A 14,774-nucleotide genomic window follows, 5' to 3' on the forward strand; every position below is an offset into this window, starting at 1 on the left:
AAAAACAGTCTTCTAAATGCATGACGATGGGTAGGAAATGTAATATCAGGATGGAGGCAAAATGAAATGTGCAAGGCTAAAGTACTTCCTATTTTATGTCCTACAAAAGGAGTATAAAATGTGATTTATGTTTCTCCTTTTCCCTAAGTAGCTTTGAACTTGAAAATGAAGCCAAGCTAGCTTATAGAATTGCAAATTGAGTAAGAACACATAATTTCTTTTCTTTCTGAGAACATGAAGTTTGTCACATACAATAGAAAAGAAAATGCTACTTATTAAACCATCATTCACTAATTAGTACCAATAACAATTTTTTAAAAGAAAAAAGAAACTAGTATTTACTCTGGCTTTTCCAAACTATATGTGTACAGTTGATTATGTATATATGCATATATTTATGTTATATATATAAATGTATATATATATACATATCAGTGAGATCACTATGAACAAAAATGAACAAAATCACTTTGGGATTCACTGCAGGCTTGATATCCAACTGATAGTTGGGCAGCAGTTGAGCACAAGCCTAATTTTCAAGCAATTTATAAGTTAATGTGACTTTCAAATGATGGAAAAGGAATCCACTGTTATTGACAGAAACAACTTCTTCTGATCTAGTACTTGGGCTCTACCTATTATATTTACTTTCCTTGAAGGCACCCTTACCTTCTCCATAACTTGAACAAAGTGAAACACAGCCTGAGCTCATATATAATCAAAAGCCATGATATGACCCTGTTCCAATCATATCTATCAAATTATTGGAGTTTCTCCCCCTTTGGCAGGACTCATATGCTGCTGCAGTCAGAGATAAGTCACCAGCCTGTGTATGCAACGAAATACAGGTAAAGGTGACTAAAAGACTCTCCTATCCGCTCAACTTTTTCACAACCCCTAGTGTCTCCTTTCTTTACTCATTATTTGAGGGGAAAAAATAGCTATGTAAATGACAGGATGCTAGGGAGGCAGCTGACTGGCAGATAAAGTCCAAGCGAAACAATTTCCAAAGGTAATTTTATCCTTATTTCCCCTCTGTTTAAAGATTACTTCTAGAAGATCTAGAAAGAGAGTTCCTGGCACAATTCTAAGAAACACCTAAAAGGTTTTGGGAAAATTCTACCTGCTGTGGCTGGTTGTGGAACAAGATGATGGAGATTTCAGGGATGTACTCCACATGAGTCACAGGACGAATAATCAGCACACAAAACCATTCACCTGCTAGTAAAAGCCACACAAAAGGATTCTAGAATCCTCACTTTCATAACAGGGAGAGTCTGTTTTCAAAAGAAAAGTGGGAGAGGGGAACAGGGGTGGTCCTCAGAATAAAAGGAAGAGCTTTCCTTTGGAAAAGAGTACTAGAAAAATGCAGGGTTTTTTGCAGAGAACTAAGAAGAAATACAGATTATAAAAGCCAGCAGGGATGAATCATGAAAATGTTATAGTCAGTGAAATAAACCAGATGTAAATATTATAGAATTTCACAATGAAGGGCCTAAAATTGGCATATTCATAAAGACAGAAAGTAGATACATATTACCAGGATCTGGGAGGAGAGGAGAATGAAAAGCTATTGTTTAATAGGCACAGTTTGTTTGAGATGCTGAAGTTCTGAGAAAAGATGGTGGTCATGGCAGTACAGTATTATAGAAAGTGAAAGTGAAGTCTCTCAGTCGTGTCCGACTCTTTGCGACCCCATGGACTGTAGCCTACCAGGCTCCTCCTTCCATGGGATTTTCCAGGCAAGAGTACTGGAGTGGGTTGCCATTTCCTTCTCCAAGGGATCTTCCCAACCCAGGGATAGAACCTGGTTCTCCCTTGTCCCAGGCAGACGCTTTAACCTCTGAGCCACCAGGGAAGCCCATAAATGTACTTAATGCCACTTAATTGTACGCCTTAAGTTTCTTACAGCAGTGAACTTTATGTACATTTTAGCAAAGTAAAAAAATATATATATATATATGGTGAAAACAAACAAGCAAAGTATTAAAGCAAGCGGGAAGACTCAATGACAGAAAGTAACTGATACAAAGATGTCATAAACCTGGAGAAAAAAGAATTTTCAGAGCTAGAAAAAAGAAGGAATCAGACTAGATTCTCATCTGCAAGAATTATATGATGTTAACAGAGGAAAAAATAGATGATCAAACAAGAGAGCTTGTCACTGATAAACAACTGGCTAGAGAAAAAGCCAGAGTCTTAATCAAAATCCAGGGATACTGGGTTGGAAAACAAAGGCTAAAATTATACCTAAGCCCAATAAAGAAAAGGGGGTGGGTGGGATAGGACATTAGAAAATCTGGCCCTGTAAGATGTGTCCCACACCTGAGATTCAGTGATTTGGTGATTCAGAGATCTTTAAAAACATTATAAACATTCAGCATTAAGCAGTAAAAAAAAAAAAAAAAAAAATGGTACGCCTACTCCAGGATTACAGAAAATCATTCCCTTTTGTTAAATAAATTCACTATAAAAATACCTCTGGTGTGCATATTAAAGCAGCGACTCTTCAAGGGTGGTCGCCAGACCAGCAGCAACAGCCCCTTCGGGGGAGTTGTCAGGAAGGTCAGCTTCTGGGCTCCGTAGCAGACCAGCTGCGTCAGAAACGCGGGGATCCAGGCAGCAATCTGTGTTTTTACAGACCTCCCAGCTGACGCTAACGCAGCACCTCGTGAAGGAACCTAAATAAAGGCCTTCAGGTGATTAATCAGACTGATTGGTCCAAGGGCGGCCACGGGCAGGCCTCGTGCTGGAGACAGCTGCTCTGGAAAGGGGCAAAGCACTGAAGCCCGTGTTGGAGGATCTTTTCCTCCTTTTCCAGGAGATTTTCTGATTTGACTCAGAACTACTTGCCTGTTGCCAGTGTTAGGAAACCAAAGCTGTAGAGAAATCTGCACAATGATTGTGCTAGTGAGACATCACCAGGACTCTTCCTGCTTTCAGAATACCTGCGGGGTTCCTGCCTTTGCCTCCGCACGTCCCCTTACTGGGAATGTATCTGCAGTTTATCGTGTTATTGTTGTTGTTTAGTTGCTCAGTTGTGTCTGACTCTTTGCGACTCCCATGGACTGTAGCCCGCCAGGCTCCTCTATCCATGGGATTTCCTAGGCAAGAATACTGGAATGTGTTATTTCCTTCTCCAGGGAATCTTCCTGACCCAGGTATTCAACGAGGGTCTCCTGCCTTGGCAGACGAATTCTTTACCTCTGAGCCACCAGGGAAACCCAATTTATTATGTGGATTTCTTCAAATATTTCAGAATGTATGGTCATATCTCAACACTGTCAAGAAATCGTTTCAAGTTAGGGCCCATCTGTTATGACTATGCAAGTATTTCTACAACACAATAGTTCAGTCGGCAGTTTAAAGGAGGATCATTGTGTGTTGTTTTTTCTTTGAATCTTTGCTCTTTTTTTCCTGTCTTGGAATACTTGGACACAAGGACCATATAAAGCTACTAGTAACACCCTCTGTCCATATTAGACTAAGATTATGAAACCCCCTCAACCTCAGTATAATGTCATGCTACTATTTTTTTAATCTATAGATGTATATTTCTCTTATATCATCTTCGAGTTTAACAAATATTAGAATTTTTCCTTTATGTCAAAAGCATTATCATTTTTCTCAAGCTAGCCTGAAGGTCTAGCTTAATTCCACATCCTTAAGGCTGTGTATCTGCCCATCACCCTTGCTGCCCACCTGTCCGCATCCCAGGTGTCTAGATAGCACTCAGAAAGAACAATATCAGTACCCTTTCTTGGTTCAAGGCCAGCTTCCAAAACCATCCGTGCCTCCATCTGACTTTCCAACCTTCTAATCTGCGCTCTTGTCACATTCCTAGAGCGTCACACCAATTTTCCACCTGATATTGGTATTGCTTCTTTGGTCTTCAAGGGAGGAAAAATACTTCTGCTCTTCTAGGATCTCTGACTAGACCTAAGAATTAAACCAACAAAAGACAAACAGGAGAAAAACATCAGTTTTATTAGAATTTTACGTATATATGGGAACCTTCACAAGAGAATAAAGACCTGAAGAAGCAACCAGAACAGAAAGTTTTTCTATCTTTTGGACAAAGAAATGATAAAATATAAGAATTAAAACAAAAAAATTTTGGAATAGAGGCAACAAATTATAGGAAGTAAGTAGGAGATAATGGGGGTGCAAAACTAGGAAGCTAAGGTTATTTCAGTAAGTTTGTTTGTACAGACTCATTTCAGCACTGATTCTCAGTCTCTGGTATTAAGGACCTCTTCCTTGTCTAGGAAGACAGCTTTCTCATTTAATGGCCTCCTTTTAGGTAGAAAAAGGTAGATCAGAGAGCCCTTCCTGCATCCACTGCATCTCAAGGGCCTTCAACTCAAAATGATCAGTATACCAAAATAGCATATTTTGGGGTGGCATGTCCTGAAGCCTTTCAGATACTTCTTGCCATAATTTACACTGGCTGAATGGCAACCCACTCCAGTAGTCTTGCCTAGAAAATCCCACAGACAGAGGAGCCTGGAAGGCTACCATCCACGGGGTCACAAAGAGTCGGATATGACTGAGAGACTTTACTTTACTTTAGTCTACTTCTGGAGGTTCTTGATAACAATTGTGCAGGATCTAGGAAACAGCATATCAAGCTAGTTTTTCTACCAGTCTTCCCAAAGGGCTTTAGAACTTTTTTTTTTTTTAAGTGGTAAGAGGAAGTTTTCCATGTATTTTAAGTGATGATTCCTCTAAAATAAAAACATAGATATTCACTCAATGCTGGTGACTGCTCCTGGCTGAACTCTGAATGTAACCTACCAGCTACCCCTATGAGAATCTGTGATTATGGAATGTATTCCTAATGGTGAAAGCTGTGCTCTGCACACTAATTAGACCTTTTATTAAGGAATGAAGGATTGCTGAGCCAATGAAACTTAGAAGGGACGAAACATAATTTCTAAAACTTTGATAGGAAAGGACATCATTTTTTAATAAGTCATAAAAAATATGCCTGGACTCAGAGTTAGCATTTCAAGGAAATAAGGTAGCCTGAATAGAAAGGATTAGCTGGTGAGCCAAATAGAAATTTTAATGCACTTTTTCCCTCCTTCCTAGTTTAGTTTAGTTTGACCTCCTTGAATCCAATGGTTGTGGAAGAACTAGTGGTTTTATGTGCAACAGCATTATTTTTACGTCCCCATTACTGAGGACAGGAGCCAATGCTCTAGGCAGCTTTATGTATCACTAAAATGCCACAGTTCATGAGTAGTTCAGTTCAGTAATAATAATAATAAAAACAATAGTAATAGTGACAATATAATGCTAGGCTAAACTGTAGTAACAAAAATGCACAAACCATGGTGGAGTAACACAATCAACACTTATTTCGTGTTCACACAAAGTCCAAATACAGTCCAGATGCTCTCATGTGAATTCTCCTTTGATAGTGACTCAGGGATCCAGGATCCATGTATATTTTAGCTACACTATCACCAAGGTTGCTGCTGCCAATGTAGAAGGGGATACAGGAAATACACTGGCTTAGTAACTGTCTTAGGCCATAAATGCTGCTTTCCTCTCACATTTTATTGACCAGAGCTAGTCACATGACTCCAACCTAACTGCAGGGTAGGCTGGGAAGTATAGAAAGGCACAAGAATATTTGGTGAGACTTTCCCACAAGTAGTGATAATTCTTTGATCAATGCCATCTGTATTCCAACTACTGCGCTGGTTAACTTACATGCATTATCTCAGATGCTCAAAACATTTTAACATGTGTTATTAATTTCACGAATAAACCAAGGCCCATAAAAATTAAGTAGTTTTCATGTATTATCTCAGATTATAGCAGAAACCTTTGAAGATATGTATTATTAACTCTAGCTTATAATTGGGGTTCATACCCATAATGGCAAAAGTGGGATTTGAACTTTAGAACGGGCTCATTTTCTTGCTTCTCCCTGTGGTATGTGCCAAGTGAAATGGTAGTCTCTGTGAATACCAGAAACAAAAGGAAATGTGAAGAAGGGAAAGAGAGAAGTCCACTGGTATTCTCTGACAGCAGAACTGCCATCAGCATCACACCAGGACCAGAGACAGAAAGACCAGTATCTCCAAAGGCAAAAAAGCCCACCAGTTGCTCAGAGTCAGAAGGAAATGGCACCCCACTCCAGTACTCTTGCCTGGAGAATCCCATGGATGGAGGAGCTTGGTGGGCTACAGTCCATGGGTTGCAAACAGTCGGACATGACTGAGCTACTTCACTTTCACTTTCACTTAACACCATTTGCAAGGCTCAAACCACCACACAATTGCACTCATCTCACATGCTAGTAAAGTAATGCTCAAAATTCTCCAAGCCAGGCTTCAGCAATACGTGAACCGTGAACTCCCTGATGTTTAAGCTGGTTTTAGAAAAGGCAGAGGACCCAGAGATCAAATTGCCTACATCCGCTGGATCATGGAAAAAGCAAGAGAGTTCCAGAAAAACATCTATTTCTGCTTTATTGACTATGCCAAAGCCTTTGACTGTGTGGATCACAATAAACTGTGGAAAATTCTGAAAGCAATGGGAATACCAGACCACCTAACCTGCCTCTTGAGAAATCTGTATGCAGGCCAGGAAGCAACAGTTAGAACTGGACATAGAACAACAGACTGGTTCCAAATAGGAAAAGGAGTATGTCAAGGCTGTATATTGTCACCCTGCTTATTTAACTTCTATGCAGAGTACATCATGAGAAACACTGGACTGGAAGAAACAAAAGCTGGAATCAAGATTGCTGGGAGAAATATCAATAACCTCAGATATGCAGATGACACCACCCTTATGGCAGAAAGTGAAGAGGAACTAAAAAGCCTCTTGATGAAAGTGAAAGAAGAGAGTGAAAAAGTTGGCTTAAAGGTCAACATTCAGAAAACGAAGATCATGGCATCTGGTCCCATCACTTCATGGGAAATAGATGGGAAAACAGTAGAAACAGTGTCAGACTTCATTTTTTGGGGCCCCAAAATCACTGCAGGTGGTGACTGCAGCCATGAAATTAAAAGACACTTTCTCCTTGGAAGAAAAGTTATGACCAACCTAGATAGTATATTCAAAAGCACAGACATTACTTTGCCGACTAAGGTCCGCCTAGTCAAGGCTATGGTTTTTCCTGTGGTCATGTATGGATGTGAGAGTTGGACTGTGAAGAAGGCTGAGCGCTGAAGAATTGATGCATTGGAACTGTGGTGTTGGAGAAGACTCTTGAAGGTCCCTTGGACTGCAAGGAGATCCAACCAGTCCATTCTGAAGGAGATCAACCCTGGGATTTCTTTGGAAGGAATGATGCTAAAGCTGAAGCTCCAGTACTTTGGACACCTCATGAGAAGAGTTGGCTCATTGGAAAAGACTCTGATGCTGGGAGAGATTGGGGGCAGGAGGAGAAGGGGATGACAGAGGATGAGATGGCTGGATGGCATCACGGACTCGATGGATGTGAGTCTGAGTGAACTCCGGGAGATGGTGATGAACAGGGAGGCCTGGCGTGCTGTGATTCATGGGGTCGCAAAGAGTTGGACACGACTGAGTGACTGAACTGAACTGAACTAACACCATTTAAGGTTCAGAATCCTCACTTTCATAGGCACCTTCCAAGGCCCTGGGAAGGACCCCAGCAATGGTGCCAGAGAATATTATATTTCTGTAAAATACGGAACAGATCTGATAACCATGATTAGATAAGACCATGGTCTCTTTCTACGCCTATGTCCTGACTATCACTTATCTTCTCATGTTAATGGTAACTTGCCTGTGTGCACATTTAAGATCCAGTGAAATAGAAACTGAATAGGGTTTATATTTACTTTGGCTTGAATGAGATCTCTTCCTGTGAGTCACAATCACTCCATTATAAATAAGTTATTGCCAACCATCCCGATGTAAGGAATGGTTTCAAGGATTATCCCTAATGCCTACTATGCTGACTCACCTGGCATCACAGTACAAATGTACAGAGCTAGACATATTGTGACATGAACATTTTCCTCGGCACCCGGGAACAGAAGTAGACATGCAAAAAAGGAAACGTAAGGAACCAGAAGCTACTCTTTGGAAAATTCTTCCAATCATCAGCCTTGTAAGACTGAACAGACAATACAATTCCCATAAGTATTTAGTCAAAGTAGAAGTTATTTCTGTTAGGAATACACACAATAAGCAGCATATACAATTATAAAATACCATATTTTTTTCTTTTGATGGCAATCACATGAAATAAAATGTATTTATCACATTTCTATGTTTGGAGGAATACTAGAGACTGCATATGTGAGTGAAACTTCTAGAGGTTTCCAAAATTTGACACAATCAATACTTTTCATGACCAATAATGGTTGTGGAAATAAAAGAAATGTTTATAAGCTATCAGTAATAATAAAAAAATTTCAGTCAGACATATGGGGAAAAGATTTATTTTGTCTACAGAAAATGATGTAAGATTTTCAGATTGTTGCTATATGAAGAAGTGTTCCAAAAATACTGGAGGAAGGCTGTTTAATTTCAAGTATTTATTTTATGATATTTATTAGTTCTTAAAAATTTTTTTTCTATGTGTAAGTTCACCATCATATCTACTTTGTGTTCTTTTTCTTAGAGTCCTCCAATTATGTAAGTTTTGTGTCCTCCCATGTATAGACTGGATGTCTGTGTCTTGCCCCTCTCCCACCCAATTCATAGGAGGAAACCTACTCCCCAGTCAACGAAGAACTGACTCATTGGAAAAGACCCTGATGCTGGGAAAGACTGAAGGCAGGAGGAGAAGGGGACGACAGAGGATGAGATGGTTGGATGGCATCACCAACTCGACACGAGTTTAAGCAAGTTTCAGGAGTTGGTGATGGACACGGAAGCCCGGCATGCTGCAGTCCATGGGGTTGCAAGGAGTCAGACAACTGAGGGACTGAACTGAACTGAATCCCTGATTTGATGGTATTAGGTATTTGGGTCTTTGGGAGTGATTAGTTCACGGGGGGAGCCCTCATGAATGGAATTACTCCCCTTATAGACTTCAGAGAGCTCCCTTGCCCCTTCCATCATGTGGTTCCACCCTCCTACTGGCATAAATAAGCAGGAAAAATGCCCATCTTAACTCACCCAGCAGAGCATCAACTGGTGTAACGTTTCAAAAAATAATAAAGGATCTAGATGACAATAACATAATTAGTTGACATGCCAGCCATTTCAAAGCAAGTAAGTTTTTTATGTTTTAAATTATTCAATCCGGGAGATAAGTATTTAATCTGTAAAGACGTGGATTTGAAATTCCATTGCCAAAGATAAGGAACAATCTCTAGATTGTTACTCGTTATATCTCCGTGCAGATTATATTTATCAATCATCGGTATTATTCAACTTTAGAGGACGCCTGTGGCTAAATTAGGCCAGGAAATAAAGGTCCTTGGATAAAAGTGGCCTTCATAGGACTAAGAAAGCTGTCCTTCTGATCCACTCCACACAATTTAAACTCTCTAGGGAGAATTAGAGTTTCTACCTGTCACAAAGCGAAGTCACCCCCTTGTTAATGGATATAGGATACATTTAATCACCAAGATACACAAAGAAATTGGATAGTACCCAGAAAAAAAGGGGGGGAGAGCTTAATGCTGATGATTTGAAGCTTAATAAATAATACAAATGCTTAAGCTTAATATCTGATTTTATTTTACGGCATTTTTATTACCATCAACATTTTCAAAAGTTTTGCTTGGAAAGCAAAAATAGTACTTCTCATGTTGAATACCATGAAGGGGAAAATGAAACTAAACTAAGTCACTGTCCTTATCACTTTTTATCAAAATCTCAAAATACGTAACAGAAATTAACCTGCTAGCCCTTAAGTTCTAGATAATTCTGAAATAATACATTAGCTGTTCATTAGCCCGGCAATCTATGACCTAGAAAGATGAAGCGATTGTTGACGTTTAAGTAGTTAATCAGGGGCAGAAACAAAGGTGGGGAGGAGGGAACTGGAAGCTAAAGTCCTGAGCACAAATTTCTGGACTAATCCATTCCAGGAAGTTTCTTCCTAAAATATATATTCTATTTCTTCTTAATAAGACACTAAGACCCTGGTTTCAGTAAACAAATAAACTTCCAGAGATGATTTAATGGTCACTTTGAAAGTCATTCAAAGGACTAATTATATTCCAATTGCTCTGTGTTGTGAACCACATGTAATTTTGAAGAATTTAATTCACAGAAAATCCATAGAACAATAAATCAGTGAAGAAGGTGTTTATGGCAGAATATTCTTATTGAATGAAAATATTTCTGTTCACACTTTATGCTTCCTCCATACTTTATTTCACTCTAATCCTGAGAAACCAAAAATGAAACAAACTAGCCAAAAACTAGATAGATATAATCCCAGAATCTTTTAATTTTTTAATCCAGAAGAGATTTTATAGATCATCCACTTAGCCTTCTACAGACCCAAAAGTTTAAATGTCATGTCTGAAAGAGTCATTTAGTTAGAGGCAAAATTAGGACCAGATAACAAATCTGCATTCCTAGTACCAAAGGACCATGATTTATCCCAGACCTCTCCCAACCCCCTCCAGGAAAGATATAGGGGGAAAAAAAATCTTACAGTGTATGATCACATTAAAAAATAGTCCTGTTTCTTACATGAGCAGGATTCTAAGAGAACTTAAACTTTTAAATTGTTTTTAATCAAAATAGAACTCATCTTCCCAAGAGACAGCTGAGAATGTGCTTCTGCTTTTAACATTGGCGGGGGGTGGAAGGGGTGTTAGCGCAGAGGCAAAAGAGAAAACTAAATGAAGGGGGAATCTCTCCAGAACTACACACTCAGCAACTCCATTAAAGCCATATGCTGGAAGCAGAGGAAAAGGAAATGAAAAGCTTTGAAATGCAGCTGTCCCACTCCCTGCTATTTCCACTCAAACCTGACTATTTTTCCATCAGGACCCAACACATGCGTGGTGACACATGGAAACAGGGTGAGCTCATGAACCCAGGGGAATAGAGTCCAGCATTCCCAGTGCAGCACCCTGGAAGCACATGGCCACTCCCGACCTCCACCTCTATGGATAGCAAATATGGAAGGAGGCCTAGCAATGGAAAAACTCACTTCACAGCAGAAGGAAAGCCAAAAGATAATTCAGACACCTGGTTGCTGTTTACTGATTATGCCAGCAGACAAAATTGTTAGATCTAAAACCAATCTAATTGGGCAATATCTTTATTTATTAAAATCAGAGCAAGGAACTCTTTGGGACACTGGAAGAAAGCAGGACCAAAAACCTAGCAATCAATGACAACTCCACAAACATGGTGGAGTTGTTCTGATAGTTGTTCATGTTCCTTAGGTTTTACTTAGAAACCCTCTCATCTGAACACAGGGCATAACAAAGCAGCTCAAATTATAGAATGGAAGGAAGGCTTCTTTTAGCCCATCTTTTCTTCGTGACTTCTGACTTGTTTCTGACACAGCGGTATTAACATTTTAAATTCAATCTGTAAATAAGCATTATGATGAGATGCTTCCCTTATTGGGAAGGCCAGGCTCAGTAGATGACCTTAAGTAAGATGATCAGCTGCTTTGTTTCCAGTAATCTAGTTTTGATACATTCTTCTTCTAGGTATTAAGGTCTGGTTTGAATTAAAGTCTGTGGCATGCTGAGAGCTGTAAGAGTATCTAAAAGGACTTGTTTTCAGCTGGTGGCCAAAAATGGCTTCCTTGTGGTTTGTAGCATACAGTTTATTCATTTAACTACTTGCTCATCTGAAGGGTATTTACTGACATTCTCTGCATATACATGCTAGGTATACATATAAAACATGACCTAGTTTCAAATCTTGTTTCTGCCAGGTATTTACAGTGGGGCATGATATTTAACCCCTCTGAGCCTCATCTCCTCATAGGTTTATTGTTAGAACTGAAGGAGATAATATATGTAAAACTTAATAAGTACTGGTTTTAAGAAGTCAGCCTCTGCCTTTGAGTAGCTCAGGCTGAAAGCATAACATATACGTAAACAACTAAAATGTCATTTGATTTTTACTACAACAGACAGTGTACATACCAAGTAATTTGAGAGTACAGAGAATGGGGAAAGGAGGATGTCATCAATAAAGCATCAAAAAGCAGGTGACCTTGAAGCATGAGAATAGCAGGCCAAGGAGAGACATTCAGAAAAATTAAGATTGAATTCATCAGGTCTTTGAAAGTGAAAAACCCCTTTGGAAAGCAGCAGAAGAATTTATTCCCTAAGGCTTATGATTCTTCTGTTCTTCGAAGCTGGAAGTTGCTAAGGTGTAGCCTTTTCCAACTTCATATCACTCTGTGTGGCCCTGATGTCATTTTTTCTTACCCACACAGTACAGACTGAGGGACCTGAACCTCCAGAGGCAAGAGTTTGGAAAAAGGAGGGGGTAAAATCAGTAGATCAATCTTAGAGGAAACAGAGAGAAACTACTGGATAAACTAGAGTTAAAAAACAGAATAGTTCATGTACATTGTACACTAAGGATATATTGTTGTTCAGTCATTCAGTCATTTCTGACTCTTTGTGACCCCATGGACTGCAGCATACCAGGCTTCCTTCTCCTTCACCATCTCCCAGAGCTTGCTCAAATTAATGTTCATTGAGTCGGTGATGCCACCCAAACATTTCATCCTCTGTTATCCCCTTCTCCTCCTGCCTTCTATCTTGACCCCAGCATCAGGGTCTTTTTCCAATGAGTTGGCTCTTCGCATCAGATGGCCAAAGTATTGGAGCTTTAGCTTCAGCATCAGTCCTTCCAAAGAATATTCAAGGTTGATTTCCTTTAGGATTGACTGGTTTCATCTTCTTGCAGTCCAGGGACTCTCAAAAGTCTTCTCCAGCACCACAGGTTGAAAGCAAGGATATGTAGGACTTCATAAGCATTCTATTAGTAGAAAACATTTCCAGTCACCAAAATATTGGAGTTGACATGTCTTCTAACATGTAGCAACAGTAACCTACAGTCACAAACTGGTAAATTTATCATTAGTGATGCAATGACCTAGTATGGAGATGGCAAATAAAAGGTACCATTGTCCCCTCCCCAGCCCTGGGCAGACATTATTAATCAATTTGTTGCTGTTGTTCAGTTGCTCAGTTGTGTCCAACTCTTTGCGACCCCATGGACTGGGCATGCTTTCCCATGGAGCCTAAACACAACCTCAGAATCTTAGCTCTTATTGTTACGTCTGAACTAGTAGCTATGTGTAGAACATGCTAAAAACAAAAGGCAATGAAGAACATGATATTGCGCCTACCAAAAAATCAGGCTTGCAGTCTCATTCATCTGATAGAATCATGCAAATCCAAAGTTCAACTCTAGATATTTCCTGTAAAATGGTCTAAAACACTGTGTTGGATATTGTGGATTAGCTTCCTCAGCCTTAAGCCCATCTCCCTTCTAGCACCAAGAAGCTGCAAAGCAAAGAAATGACACCTGGTCCCTTTAAATGATTCATAAACACTCATAAAGAGAAAGGCAAGTCTGACAGATGCAGTATGCCCTGTGCTCAGCAGCAGTGATGGAACCTCCTGAACTGTGACTTCTCCTTCCCTGCTGGAGGCAGAATGTAGCATCTCACCCAATGCCCAGGTCTGGAATGAGATTTGGGGAGTCTTTCCTGGAAGTTCAGCCTAGAAGCTTTTTCTTCACTCCCTCCTCTACAATGATTTCACAAACCTCTTAATAGCCAAATACCTTTCTTCTTAAACAGGCTAGATTCTGTTACCTACCACTGAATTCTGACTGACAAAGGCATGAAAAAACCTACCTTAAGCCATATTTTCTGGAGGAAAAATATTTAGCAAAAATAGTTCTAACAGCATGAATGTTTTAGTTAGAACTCATATTCTTGTAGCTCCAGCTATTAACTCTGTGAAAATGACTTTAATATTTGTATTTCTACCTCCAACTTCTGACCTTGTCTGCATTCTCTTATCTCAGATTACTTCCTGTACTTCCACAGTTGGATTTCCTGCCAGCACCAGGACGTCCTATGTCAATAATTTCATTTTTCTTCTTCTCTTTCATTATCCTGGCCACCTGATCTCTGAATTCCAGCATAATCTGACTTTCCTCTTTCTCCCTTACCGAACCTTGAAAATTCTTCTGCATAATCTCTTTTCTCTTTTCCACCACCACTATCATCAGTCTAGTTCAGACCTCCTTCATCTCAAACTTGCACTATTATATTATTCTCTTGCTTTCCCTGCTATTAGTATCTTCCCAACCCCCTTAGCCATTTACCCTAGCCATGGCAACCCAATTCATACTCCTAAAAACCACTCTCATCTTGATACATCCCACTCAAGCATTTCCAGACTTCCAATACTTTGAATATAAGATTCAAACAATGTAAGTTGGCACTCAAGGCTTTCACAATGTGCCTGCCAACTGTCTCCTCAAGGTTATTTCCCACTACTTCCCTCACTGAATCAGTGCTACAGTCAACTAAGCCAAACTGGCCTCTTACTTCCTCACCTTATTAATACACTATTTTGAAAAGCCATGTGTTGTACATACATTTTCCTTTCTTGAAGCACCTTCTTTGCATATCATGTAATGCTGAATAGAAATCAAAAGTCTTTCTCCATTGGAAGGGAAAGGGAGCAGGCATGAGGGCACAGACTCCAGATGCTATCTGAATGACAAACTGGAAAACAGTTACTAAAGAGGGAAAATAACGTTTCAGATGATCTTTATTAGTTTAGTCAATCGACTAACAAGCATACATTTTATTT

Source organism: Oryx dammah, unplaced genomic scaffold (assembly GCF_014754425.2).
Source record: "Oryx dammah isolate SB20612 unplaced genomic scaffold, SCBI_Odam_1.1 HiC_scaffold_5, whole genome shotgun sequence".
NCBI classification, from domain to species: Eukaryota; Metazoa; Chordata; class Mammalia; order Artiodactyla; family Bovidae; genus Oryx; species Oryx dammah.